Here is a 15107-nt window from a genome sequence, read left to right as displayed (position 1 = left end):
GAGTTAATTTCTGCTGTACAGCAAAGTGAATCAGCTATACGTACACATATACCCCGTCTTTTTTGGATTTCCTTCCCATTTAGGTCACCACAGAGCACTGAGTAGAGTTCCCTGTGCTATACAGTAGGTTCTCATTAGTTATCTATTTTATACATCGTAGTGTATATATGTCAATCCCCATCTCCCAATTCATCCCACCCGCCATGCCCCCCATATCCACATGTCCGTTCTCTACATCTGTCTCTATGTCTGCTTTCAAAGTTAATCCTTAATGTTTTAATATTACAAAAGAGATGTGTGTTTATCGTAGAAGACTTGATACATATTGATAAACAAAAAATAAATCTCACCATCCCACATTCCAGTTAAAAGTCCCATTGATTTTTTCTCTTCCTTCACCCCTTACAACAAAAATGGGATTTTATCATGGCCCACTGCTGTGTAACCTGTTTTTATTTTTTACTAAATATATACATGTATTTCTGTGTTTTTATTTAATATTATTTTGCAAATTGCATGATATTTCATGATCCAAACATGCTATAATTCACTTAATTAACGCCTATATGGACATTTAAGTTGTGTTTCATTTTTGTTTTCTTTATTTCATCTACAATATTCTGTAATGAATACACTTCAGCTAAACATTTGGGCTCACCCAGTGGTATGCTGAAAATACTTTCTGGGGCTCAGGGTCGGGGCGCCCCCATTGTAGCATTTGTTGATTTTCTGAGGTGTAAGTGCCTTTACCTCTCCCACTGTGACCAATTTCAGTGAAGGTGGAGTTTGGAGAGGTGAGGTGCCTTCAACTGGGACCACCCAATATGACATTTTAGGATAAATTCCTAAAGGTGGAGTATCTGGGTCAAAGCGTATGAGCACTGTAAAAGATTTTATATGTTTTGTCTAGCTGTCTTCCAGAAATATCAACATTTATACCCCCACCAGCAACAAATGGGCGTGTTCCGAAGCTTCTAATTTCCCAAGGATCCTCTCTGTTCTAGGATGGAGCAGACTCTGTGGGCAATGAGACATCTGTCCTTGGGGGTCTTCTCTCTCCTGTCTGGAAGCCAGACGACCAATAGCTTAGCAGTGCATTCAAATACGAAAGGAGGGGTTGGGCTGAATCTAGTAGGTGTCTTTTAGGAAAAAGCTAAATAAAAAAACAACAAATGAGATGCCAAAAAGCAATTCAGAAGAAATGCCAAGTATCAAGTTATGTAAAGGTTCAGAGGAAGGAGAATCAGTGAGTGGGAGCCTGGCTAGGAAATCTTCACAAAAGTGAGAACTGTTCCAAAGGAAAAGAGAAGGTATTCATTGGCCTTTGGGTTACCGTGTCTGTATCAATTTCCTCTCAATCACGGAAGCCTGGATTCTTGGCATCAACAACAAACAGGATGGTGGCAGGAGGTACCAGGGAGAAAGGAGAGCTGTTTGCCTGGAGCTCCATCTATGAGGCCAGCTTTGCCCACCCTCTGCAGCCTTGCTTGAGAGGTCACCTCCAGAATGGAATCCCTGCCTGCGTTTCTAGCCAGGTTTTCTCAGCCAAACCCCACCTGACTACTTTCCCTTCTGTCTCCCTCTTTCATTTTAGGATTAAAAAAACATCCAAATTGTAATTCATCTCTTCGCTATTGCACCAAGAACATAGCTGATAGATAGAAGTGTGTGGTACCAATTAGATCTGCAGCTCTGATTCCTTGCCTGGGATCAGACTTTCTGCAATTCCTCAAGTTTGTACAACCCAAATATCAGATAACATTAAGGTTTACATTCTCAGTCGAAAACTGTCCCAAAAATTTATTGATGCTTGCAGCATCCTGTTACTCTAGAGCCAGAGAAGGCCAAGGGGAGAATCTTATATTTTTCCTGTTGACCTTTGAAAACTAGTGTCCTGTGACTTTCTCCACAAAACCCGTGACCTTCAAGCATCTGTCTTCAACTTTTCCACAAATTATGCCGCTTTTTTCCCTCAATTTTTATCTTTAACAGCTATTAGAATGGCATCAGTGTTTGCTTTTGCCACGAGGACAGGGGTCTGAGAGGAGGAGTGGCTGCCTGTGATGGCATGGCCTTCCCATCACCCGTGTGCGAGAGGTCACAGCCCACTGGGGATGCTTTCAAATGAGACAGGAAACAATTTAGGTTAAGAAATCATTTTAAAAAACCATTCTCACGCCAGATGAAATCTCAGATCTTAAAATTTTGTTTGTTTTCTCCCTTCTTAGCTGTTTCCCTTGCAAGTGGAAGACTACTGTTTCTTTGTGCAAGTGCAGCTGTGACTAGTGGATCATGGTTTGTTTTAAGACAAAAATAGATGGGAGCAAAGGCATACCTATTGTTGTTTGCCATCCATTAGCCAAATCAAAGCGCAGGCAGTTTTTCCAAATACACAGATGAGGATGCCACACATGAAGACACCCCGGCTGGGGGCCGGTGCCCACTGGATGTGGCAGCTTCTCAGCCCTGCTCAGGCTTGGGTGCTTGTATTCTCCTGTCTTTCCTGTGTCCATTGCCCCTGCCTTAGTTCAGAGCTTTATTATTTCGCGTCTAAAAATACAATTGCCTCTTAACTTGTTTTCTTTAGAATCTGTATCTCTGATCAATCTTTTCTGCAAACTACCACCAGAAAAATCCTGAAGTGTCAAGTCAACGGTGCTACTTCCCTGTCTAAAATCCTCAGTGGCTCCCTGTTTCCTACGGGATAAGTTCTACGTCTGCTACGTGTCATTTGCAGTGTTTCTCAGTTAACCACTGTATACCTTCCCAGCCTTCTCTCCCAGCTCTCTTTCTGGGTATCACTCACCTCCTCCAAAGGAATGTGCTTACGAGCAAACATCTCGTCGCCAAGACCTTGGCTGCCAAGAAGTCTTTGGTGGAATGCCCCCCGTGGGAACACCTCCTGCTCTGAAGTAGATGCCTTCTCACGGTATCATTCATGCATCTTTAGGATCAGTGAGGCGTTAGTATTTTTGTCCACTCTTCCAGCTTTACAGATGAGAGAGTTACCCAAAGCCACTGATAATTACGAGAATAGCTGCCACTTATGGACTGCTTTCCTATACTCCTGGGAACGTGTTAAAACATCCTTACTCAATTACAGGAGACTTGAGGCACAGAGAGGTTAAGTAACTCATTAAGTAACTGGTTAAGGGGCCAGCTTCCACAGATGGTCTGCACTGGAGCAAGACGCACAGCCAGCTCCCTGATGCCAGAAGCCTCACCTACTATACCCTACCTGTGACCCTCGTCATATACTATTTTGTTATTTTTGTGCATGTATCTTATTTATCCAACTTTATTTATATTCTGGGTGGTAGGGTCCTTACCAGCGTTTGGACTCTACAATATAGATTTTCAATAACTCTGTCAGTATGACCTCTGTAATTCAGAATCTGGAGGTGCTCGGGAAGTCCCCAGCCATCCTCTTCTCTGCCCCTTTACAATCTGCTCTTTTCTCCCACAAACATCACTTCAGTCCCATCACCAGTTTACCTGTATGTGAACATCCCCCATGTGCTATTCTTCTTACAGTCACCATGGTTCTCTGCTAGAATTCTGCTTCCATTTCTACAGATATCAAACCTTGCCCTTTGTTCCTTGTTTGGGCCATCATCACCCTACCTGTATTTCCTAATAGTAAAATGTCCTCTCTTTTCCTTTTCTCAACCCTAGACTCTATCACTGGTCATTCCCAACTAAGAGCATTTTGTATATATACATGAGTTTGATCTTTGTAACGAGAATATGAGATTGATAACAACGGCAAGAAACTACCTCTACCCTCTAGAATCATGCTGTTTGTTTTGAAGTGCCAGGGTCAGGGGGAATTTGTATTTTTTCAGTGCCTGTTGTGTGCTAGCAACATGGGAAGCCCTGAGCACACCACGTCACTCAGTCCTCGCCATAACTCTGGTACTTAGACTTTTTTCTCCACTTAATAAGTGAGGAAACTAATGCTTCAAAGAGCCATAGCTCACCCGGGGTCTCACTTAAAGTAGGGTCCAGGATTTCAACTCACCTCTGGTCTAAAATCCGTGCTTCCTCCCGCACAAGTCTTGGTCGATGTGTGCACCATAAAGAAGCACACCTGAGTCCCCTGCAGGCATTGGCTTGTACACTTGATCCTCAGTGCTGATGGGGTTAGAGGACTGTGGACTGGGCAAGTTTGGGGAGTCTAGTGACATTCACAGTGAGATGATGCCCAGGTTCCTGGTTGACCAGAAAAGAAAGGGTGCTCCCTAGGATCCAGGATGGGATTAATGAGAACAAGTCATGTCAAATGAGCCCCACTGGTCCTGGGATTGGTGGCAGTGTTATTCTCAGGCCAGTCTGAGAAATGAGAGAAATACTGTGTGACTAGAACTTTTCAGGGAATTTAGCAAATTCCTGTGATAAACTTGTGGACACATAAAAAAGTGAAGATTGGTGATGACTTCTAGAAGTTTCCATAATTGAGCCTTAACTGACATTGATGAACAGATTGAAAGATTGGGGGCAGGGTTTGTTTTTGGCCATTTGTTGTTCAACATTTGAATCAACATCTTGGAGGAAACACTGGAAGGTGTGTGTAGCTCCCTGGTCATGTGTGTAGGAACCGTCTCTATTCATCCTCTCTCCTTCTTGAAAGCCTCTTCTTTTGGGGGACGCTTGACAAAATTTCCCTACTTCTTGGCCTTCCTTCCTTAGTTCACTGGCCTTTTGCTAGTTTCTTTGATGGATTCTTTGGCCTTTGGTTCAAGGCTCCTTCTTGGGCTATCCTTCCTGCTCCCTCCCTCCGTGGGTGACACCATCTGCTCTTGAGTTTGCTTCTTTCATAATGACATCTCCTGACTTCCAGCTCCAACTGATGCTGGATATCTCTGCTTCACAGTCCCACACATGTTTCATGTTCAAGCAAGCCCGGCTTCCCTGCAAACCTGTAGTCAGCTAATGGACCTCCTGTTTGTCAGTTGTCCGGGCCATGGGCTCTGCTGTCACTCTCTTTTCACAGCCCTACTTACCAAGCTTGTGTTCTAACGTGTAAATATCTCCATCCTTCTCCATCTCCATTGCTGTTACTCCCAATTCCTGCCAGCACCATGCCTCAGTGAGACTATGGAAAGTTTTCTACTTTATAACCCTGTAACTGCTGTTCTGTGTCTTCATAGCATACTCAATGTTGCAGTCAGAGTGACCTTTTAAAAATACAGATCTGGTCAGTGCGCTGGCCTGAGGAAGGCAATTCAATTGTTTCCATTCCTCTTGCCAGCACTTCCTCTGCCTGCATGTTGTACACCTGTTCACTCTTCCACCTCCCCGTTCAGACCTCTGGGCACGGTGCATTTTTCTTTTTTCATCTCGAATAGAGCACACCTTCTCCCACTTTCAGGATATTGTACATGCAATTCCCTTTGTCTGAAATATTCTTTCCTCCCCTGGTGTACGTAGTTCCTGCTCTTTTCTTCCTTTTCATCTTAGATTTACTTTCCTTCAAAAATCTTCTCTGATGCCTCCAGCCCGAGTTGGCTGTTCCTCTTAAGTGCTCAGCCAGCTGTCACTTATACAGAAGTAGAATTACCACAGAGTGGGATATCTAAAGGTCAGTAAAAAAAAATAAAAATTACCCTTTGGACTCAAATGCTCAAGGAATATACTGAAGTTTGGCAATAGGTGATGTATCTTGTTAACTAATAAGATAAACAATGTTATTCTGGGTGGGACACCCATCTGATGGAATCTTTCATGGGTGAAGGTGATGTATCTCCCCAGAGACCCTCATCATGTTCCTAGGCAATCTTCACATGACCTTTTGGGCGGACTGTACACCTCTCACACTCTGCAAAGTCTTCCTTGCTTAACTGAACAGATTTCCACTAGATCAGGCTCGTGCTTAACTCCAGCATTTAATTGTTCTGCTGTAGGTAGTGATTTATTCTTTTGTAACATGCCTACAACTTTGATTCCTCACTTTCTTCTTAAGATTTATTGTTGTTGTTGTTTAATTATATGAATCACAAGGAGTATGACTCTAGAATTTGGGAAGAAAATTAAAAATTAAATAAAGATGGCAAAAAATTCTGACAGCTCATTTATCAAAGCCAATTCTACTGCCTGCTCCTGGCTGATAGGTAAAGAGCTCTGTGAATCAAATTTGTAGCTTATGGCTGGTCTTTGAAGCAGTGAAGTTTCATGTCTTTAATTTATGAAATATTACTAGGCTATTGCCTATTTTCTTCTTCAAATATTCTTTTGATTCTTGCCAGTGTTTTCATTAGTCTGCTTGCAAAACATTTTAAAAGACGTGTATGCAAAATCATATTGCACTGAAATACACAATAGTTGTGAAATATCTTTTAATAACTAAAACAACATAACCCTGGGACATTGTAGCCTCTCAATAAATGTTTATTGAATTAAATTTAATATTGTTAATATTTTTATTTAACTTCAGAGCACTTTCTTTATCAACAGGTATTTCTAATTTGCTTTTTGTAATTTAGGGAATTTGACTTCAATGTGTATTGACTGTTTTCCTTTACATAATGACAATATGCATGATGTACCTTCCCCTGAAAAAACATAAAATCATGTTACAAAAAAATGACGTTAAAGATTTAAAGAGAGGAGTCATTTTATCTAATTCAGCTAGTGAAATCCTGAGAACAGAGTTTTCAATTCTTTATTTTATTGTTCTTGTGTCTCACCTGAGTCTTAAATAATCTTGGAGAAAAGACACTGTACTATTTTATTAAGAAATGAATAGCTATTCTCTAGGCAGGAGAAAACATAGTAAAATGTAATATTCTGTTGTTGAGCTAAATATGTTAATAGTACTACATAATGGAGCATGGAAATGCTACTTCCTGTAGAAGAGAACTGAAGTATAGCAGCACTTGCAAAATTTTGATGGGCTGGTCCAGAAAAATACAAGTCTGAATAGAGATACCTATGTGTGGACAAAAAATGCCACAAGCGAAGAGTATGTATGTATTTCGTGCTTTTTACTTACTTATGGAAATAGATACATTTTTGGTCAGGGGTGCAATGAATAATTTAAGACATTAAAAAATAATTTTGGCTTCACATTAATAGGACAAAATCAACTTCAAATTTAAGATAAAACTAGTTATTTTGCCTGTAAAGCCTTCCCACATGCATAGCCTCCCCATTATCAGAGTCCCCCACCAGAGTGGGATGTTTGTCACAACTGACACATCACAACCACCCAAAGTCCACAGTTCACATTATGGTTCACTCTTGGTGTTGTACACTCTATGGGCTTGGAAAAATGTACAATGATATGTATCCATCATTACAGAATCCTACAGAGTATTTTCACAGCCCTAAAAATCCTCTGTGCTCCACCCACTCCTTCTCCCACTCCTTCAACCCCTGGCAACTACTGATCTTTTTATTGTCTCCATAGTTTTGCCTTTTCCAGAATGTCGTAGAGTTGGAATCATAAGGTGTGTGGCCCTTTTCAGATTGGTTTCTCTCACTTAGTAACATGCATTTAAGGTTCCTCCATGTCTTTCCATGGCTTGACAGCTCATTTCTTTTTAACACTAAATAATATTCCGTTATCTGGATGTACCACAATGTATCTATCCATTCACCTACTGAAGGGCATCTTCGTTACTTCCAAGTTTTGGCAATTATAAATAAAGTTGTTATAAACATCTGTGTGCAGGTATTTATGTGGCATTTGCACCTTTTTTTTACAGTTTCTGTTTCTCTTCTGAGATTACCCACCTGTTAATTCATTATAAGAATGCTTTCTTTGAGTCCCTGAATATATTTGTAGTAATTGCTTTAAAATCTTGTCTGCTAATTGCAACATCTGGGTAATGTTGGGGTGATTTTTTGACTGATTTAGCTCTTCAATTTTAGTCAATTTTTTCCCATATTTCTAGTGATTTTTTTCTAGTGAATTTAGGACATAATAATATGTAGAGAGCATGGATTCTGTTTTATTCCTCTGAAGAGTGTTGATTCTTGTTCTCACGGTAGTTAACTTGCCTGGAGTCACACTCCAAACTCCGTCTCCCCTGCAGTGGGCGGACGCTGAAATCTTTGCTATATAATGTAAGCTGTGTTTTCATGGGTTCCCTGTGCATGCATAGTTTAGGAGTCAGGGTTCACTCCTCTGGGATCTGTCTCCCTTCTAGGATTTCCTGCTGTGTTTGCAGCTGCTCTGCCACTGGTCTTTCTGTCCTCTGACACTTTAGCTAGTAAGGCTGTGGTTTTCTACTGCACAAGATGCATGGATTAGGACGTCTCCTCAGTCAGAAAGCTGCAGACTCACAAACCTCACTGCTGATCTTTCCATCTTTCCAGCCTAGACTCCACTCCAATCTATGCCTGTTTTTGGTCATTCTTAGTGCCTTAGTCTTTAAAAATAATTTTTTTGTCTACCTTTTCTAATTGTTTCCTGCAGGAAGGTAGTCTGACTATACAACTCCACTATTACTTCCCCTTTGTTAAATTTTCATGATTCTAAGTGATTCCAAAACTTGAATTGGTCATGTTAGTAAATGGTCAGTTTTAAAGACGTGGGTTATTTTATACACAGAACTAACAAAGGTCCATGGTGTTATAGTGGAAAGGAGATGGGGTACAAAATGACTTGTCTAGTGTTTTTTTTAAAAAGATTTTTAAGATGGGAAACATACAAATATTTAAAATATTTATTCATGCAATGATTTTTAGAAATTTATTGAAGAGATATTTTTAGAAAACATGTAAAATTTGCTTGGATGAATATTTAAGATGAGTCAGATGTGGAGAACTATTCTCAAGGAACGCAAAGCCCAGAAAAAAATGGGAAGAAATGCCCTAAGTTGTGAAGGTGAACAAATCTGGAGAACAAAAAGGACAGGGTCTTAATCCTTTGTTTAGGAATATCTTTACCACTGGAACAGCATGTGCCCTGAGGTCTGGTCTAAATGAAAGTTACCAGTAGTTACACAGCAAAATCCCAGGTAGCTAAATTCTGGGGGAAAATAGGAAAAGAGGTAGATAATTGCTTAAAACAGGAAATATTATAGAAATTATGTTTTCTGCACATTATGGAACTCTTTATAAGGCATACCCAGTTAAGAAGCCCTGTTCTACTTTATAAAACAGCAGAAGTTTCAGCATTGGTGAGTGGAGGTAGGATAAATGTTAAGAATTGAAGAGAGAGCGTTGTGGTCTCCAGAAGTTAAATATTCCAGGAAAGCAAACCTCCTGAAATGTGCAGATAAGATGTGATCTTCCAGCAGGTATAGCCAGGAAGGCTGAAAATTCTCTGTATGCAAAGAAGAAACCGTGCATGCCAGTGAAGGTGGTGTGGACCCAGCAGCGTGAGGCAGAGCTAGTCAGAGAAGAAATGGAAAATTCAGACCTGTCTGGGTCAGAAATTTCCCTGAGGACCCCATACAGGTTTCATCGTCTCTGGTGGGTGGGGATTTGACATTTATACAGGAACCATGATAGATAGTTGGATAGATAATAGATATATAGATAGATGGATAAATAGAGATAGATAGATAGGCATATAGGTAGCTAAATGCAAACACACACACGTACATATAAAATGCGGCTGTAGTTTACTGCCAGAATAACACACGCAGTTCTCGTTTATCTGTCAGTTCGGTGTTTCTCAGTTCTTTTGCTGTTCTTCTTTTTTTTTTTTTTTTTTTACCAAGAAGCCTCTCTAAATTTTGTTACCAAATTAGAACTCAAAGGAAAATTGTTTCTGATTTTGGCCCTAGAACAGACAAGCCAGTTTGGCAGCTTCCCATACATACTGGGCTAAATGAAACATATTATATGGGCATGTAACAAGTTGTGATTGAAAAGAATGCTTATAAAATGGAGAAACTTTAAAATTAAATATTTACCAATTCACTTGAATTCCCAAAATGATATATTGAGTTCTGGTAGAAGCTTTGTCTTTATGCCATGCTCTGGTGTCCTAAGCACAGTAGGTGATGGCTCTATAACAAATTTAAAATGGCAATAAACCCTAATATCTTTGAACAAGAAGGAACAATTTCGAGAAGTAAGATGTTCTATATAGTTATACAATGCAAATGCATAAACAGATTCTGAGATCTGTGATTTTATGCATTTAATATGTACATGTGCATTGACAAGTTGAGTGTATGGGGGGGAATAATTTTGCCTGAAACGAACGATTTCTTGGAAGCCATACTAACAAATTTCCTCCGTCTAAGCATTTAGTCAAGCACTAATGTCCTCTGGGTCATGGTTCCGCAAGTACTTCTTGGCTCCTATTGGAATTCCGCTCCAGTTCTAACACCAGCCTTCACCTTGGTTCTGGAATGCCCCAGTTTCTTCCAGTCAATGACTTGATTTCCTCTCCTTTCAGATTGCATTAAGTCAACCTGAATTTTAGAATTATTTAGTATTGAGCAAAGTAAAAATAACCTGAAGAAGTGAAAGGTTATATGATTTTTTCATTCTAATAACGTACTTTAACAAACTTTTGTTGATGTATGACATGCAGAAGAGTGCACAGATCGTAACCGTATAGCTCAGTGAATTTTTACAAAGGGACTACATCTGTTTAACCACAGCCCGAGTCAAGAAATAAAATACTACCAGCACCACTGAATCTCCCCTGTGCATTCCCAATCATTGTCGCCACTCCAAAGGCACTTGCTGTCCTGAATTCTAAAACCACAGATTAGCTTTGCCTGTTATTGAACTTTATATAAATAGAATCATGCAGGATATACTATTTTTTTGTTCATGTTCTTTTATTTAACATTAGGAGACCCATCCATGATATTGCATGTAATTGTAGTTTATTTCATTGCTGGTTAGTACTTCATTTTGTGAATATACCAAACTTGATCATTCATTCTCTTGTTGATGGACAGTTGGGTTGTCATCTAATTTTGTCTATCATAAATAACGCCGCTATGAAGATTTTTGTATAGGTCTTTGGGTGCACAAAAGTACGCCTTCTATATGTACCTAGGATATAATCCCTGGGTCATAAGGTATGTGTAGCTACTGCTAAATGGTTTCCCAAAGTGATTGTACAAATAAACACACCAACAATATGAGTCCTAGTTGTTCCACATTCTTACAAACTCTATTGTCAGTCTTTTTCATTTTGGGGTGATTATAATAATAACTTGTTGTAGTTTTAATCTGTATTTCTTTGAAGACTAAGGGGCTAAGGACATTTTATGTATTTATGAACCAATTAGTTATCCTATTCTGTGTAGTCTTTTTGCCTATTTTTCTGTTTGGTTGTCTGTCTTTCTCTTAATGGGTTAGGAGATTTCTTTATGTAATTTAAAAGGAGGTATGCCATGGTAAGGGATTCAATGTAGGTCTAAATTAGACCTGCCCAAATCCTCAGTTGTTCCAGAGGGCTCCCTGGAAGTTTTACAGGACGGCAAATGAAGCATATTTCTACCACTTTGGGTGCATCCCCCAGCAGGCCCAGTCCCAGATGAGGGGAGAAAGGACAGTCTCCACGGGGTACTCACTTCTTGCCTTCTCTGCTTGCCTGGAACAAATGAGAAGGAACTAGAGAGCAGCTGGGGGTTGGTTGAGAATGTTTGTCCCAGCGATTACATCGGGACCCATAAACCCCTAAAACTCGCCGCTGGCTGACAACATTCACCAAATGTGCTGCATTAGGGCTGAAATAGTTGGAAAATGAAAATCTCTGTGTCCCATCCCACAAAGAGTTGGGGCGACTGGTCCCAAAAGTTAAAGGACACTTGGATGCTAACTTGTCCAAATGAAAGTTTCCCCTGACAGATGGTGGCCCCAGCTCTGTCCAGACACTTCCAGGGATGTGAAACTCCATCTTATATTTTTTGAGGAAAACTGCTCCATATTATTGATCAGCTCTAATTATGAGAAAATTCTGATCTATATTTGTATGGGGTGTGGTTGCGTGTTGCCCACTTGTTCCCCCTTCTCACCAGAGCTCTTCAAACACTTCAAGACGGCCATCATGTCACTGTCTTCTCAACTTGCCCTTTAGACTAAAAATAGAAACTAACCTTCTTGGAATAAAGAAGAGAGGGGAAAAAAAGTACCACAAAGGATGCACTAAGATTGAAGATAAGAAATTTATTGAGAACATTTTCTTGTTCCATAACATCCATCATTTTCCCCTTTATTTATTTTTCGTCTTATTAAACCGTGATTACCAAGTGGTTCCTGGCAGGCTCATTAAAATCCTTAATTTCCTTTATTACAGGTAATTCCTCTCATTTTGTAGGCTAGTTTCCTTCCTGCCTGCCCATACCTGCTGTTACCCTCCCCTCCACCCCCTTTTTTTTTGTTCTGGTAGCGGAACAACTTTGCAGTGGGAATCCTTTAAGTGTGTGACCCTGGTGAATACAAAACACTGATCAGGTTTTAGTTCTTCGAATGGTGCTCAAGGTCAAGGTGATCCTCTAAAGTAGGGGTCCCCAGCGCTCTCACCACCCCTCACCCCCACTGGCTGCACGGCAGGAGGTGAGTGGCAAGCGAGGCAAGCTTCATCTGCCACTCCCCATCGCTCCCTAGTACTCGCATTACCTCCTGAGCTATCCCATCCCCCCATCACTCACATTACCACCTGAAACACCCACCCACCCACCCGGTCCGTGGAAAACTTTTCTTCCACGAAACCAGTCCCTGGTGCCAAAAAGGTTGGGGACCGCTGCTCTAAAGAGCTTTGTTGGGTCAGTGGGATATTGAATTTAACAAACAAAAACTCCCAAACAGCTCCTAGTGTTACCAAAAAAAAATTCTTTCACTATATCTCTCTATGTAATGTGACCACCCAGAAGTGGGCTGAGCCGTATTATGCTGAGTACAATCAGCGTTTTGGAGGGTCTAGACTGTTCTCTCACTTCAGAATCCCAGGCAGAGGAAGCTGTCTCTCTCTTTATTGACAGGTTTCTTAGGGAACAGAGAGTGTTTTTCTCCTGGACATACCGTGGTGTCTTCTCATGGTTTTCCCATTCATTCCAAAGCCAGCACTGGGTCCCCATTCTGCCCACACCCTCCCATCCCCTGCGTCTGGTCAAGCAGAAAAAAACTCCTGGTGGAACACGTGACAAATAACAGCTCTCATTCAAACTGTCTTCTTTGGAACCAGGTGACTTCCAGCTCCTTTTAAATTCGTTCAAATGCATGATGTGGTTGGTTTGCACTAATAAACAGGCTGACGCCCTCATTCCAGAACTGTCTTCAGTTCCTTGGTTTGGATCTAAATAAGCTGACCAGTCAGCGATCTGCTGGTGGAGACCACTGGGATTCCACTGGAACCTTTGCATATGTTAGTTGAAGTAAAGTATGACTTGGGGCTCTTCCTTCTGTTAAGAGCATTGTGCTCCTTGGCATCTGACGACTGACCTAAATAATCTTCAGGAGGTGGAGAAAAGGCTCAGTAGATAATAACAAATCAGTGGAAACATTAGTAATAACAGAGCATTTCTCCCTCTGCCCCTCTCTCTCTCTCCTCTTTCTTCCACGGGTAGCATAAACAAGAGTGGGCCAAGTTGAGCCTGTCTTGCGTTCATTTACAGGAGTGAGCTTTGTGCTCATTCATTTTCAGCATTTCAGTAAAAGCTGCCTAAAATATGACCTTGTACATTAGATGCAACGTTTGGGCTTCCAGCCTTGATCGCAACACGTCTGAGAGAAAAGAAAGGCTGCTTAGATAAAAGAGGTGTGCTGGAGCAAGGGGAGTCTGATTACTGTTGAGAAAATGAAGGAAGAACAGAATAAAGTAGGTCTCAACTGGAGTGAAGCAGAAAAATGATCCTTCATTCGGAAAGGAAAACAAAGAGACAGAATTAAAGTTTTCCAAAGCTGTAAACTGTGAGACCAGATGGACCAGAAGGATAGAAACAGTCAAGAGCATGAGCAAAGTTGGCCGAGTGTGGGCCAACGGTGGTCCCAGGCCTGCAGGCCCAGGACACGGGACATCCGGCTCTGAATTGGGTGCACGGAGGGCCGGCCACCCTGTGCTGCTGCTAGTCTGGGCTAGCATCCTGCCTCAGTAGAGCAAATAGGCTCTCTTTTTCTTTTCCTCGTCCTCCCTCTTTTCCTTTCTTTTTAATTTTTATCAGTGGCATTATGCTGAATAAGACTTTGAAACTTACCTGTTCTGGTTGCTCTACCAGCTTTATTGATATATATTTGAATCTTACTTTTATTATGTCCTAGGGTATTAGAAGATACTAAATTATATCTGTTACACGCCCCATCTCACTTTACTGTCAGGCAGTTGGTAGCTTCAGGAGCTGTACCTCTAAGGTATTAAAAAAACAGGAAATGATGTTATTAGTAGTTTAATGGTAAGAGTCTGACATTATCTCAAAACAAACTTTGCACCACTATTTTATTTTGTGGAACAGAGCTTAAGCCTCTTTGAGTCTGGAGCAGCTGCGTAATCTTATGTACTTATAGTGAAGGTTCTTTGAATGCGTCATTATGGCTCTTCTTCCCCACTGGTGAACTGTGCACATTTATGTTGCAGTTAAAACTCTCAGATGGCCCCATGGCGGCATGGATTGCATGGAGTTAGGCTGCCTTCAAATGCCTTTTAGATAGCTTCAGCCAACCCACGGGGTTTCTTTCCCTTTCCAAAATGCAAAGCAAAGTAAAAACCAAGCACCAATAACAACAACAGAAAAGCAATATCCGTCCCAAGGATATGCTGAAGTGTTTCTGATTGGCAATAACAAGATTGCTTTCACATATATATTAATTCATCCCTCCGTTGTGCTTTCACAGTACTTTATGTGGATTTCTATCATTAAAATTACAGTGATCACTTTATTCACTTGAAAATCATTTTCTGTTCCCCTTTCTCTATGTACTTTATGAATACTTGGGGTGAAGGGTGAGGGCCAAGAGCCATGATGGTTAAGAGCATGAACAACACAGGCTCTGGGAGACCCGGAGGCAAACCCCAGCTGATCCACATAATGGCTGTGTGACTTTGGGCAAGTTATTAGCCTCCCTGAGCCACTGTCTTCGTATGTGCAAAATCAGGACGGTGCCCACCACCTTTGTCTGTGGAAGATTGGATAACAGCTGTAAACTGCCTGTCTCAGAACCAGAGCCAGAGTAGGTGCTAGAGAGTTGTTTGC

Source organism: Delphinus delphis, chromosome 14 (genome assembly GCF_949987515.2).
Source record: "Delphinus delphis chromosome 14, mDelDel1.2, whole genome shotgun sequence".
Classification (NCBI taxonomy): Eukaryota; Metazoa; Chordata; class Mammalia; order Artiodactyla; family Delphinidae; genus Delphinus; species Delphinus delphis.
Note: the sequence above shows the minus strand (reverse complement) of the source record.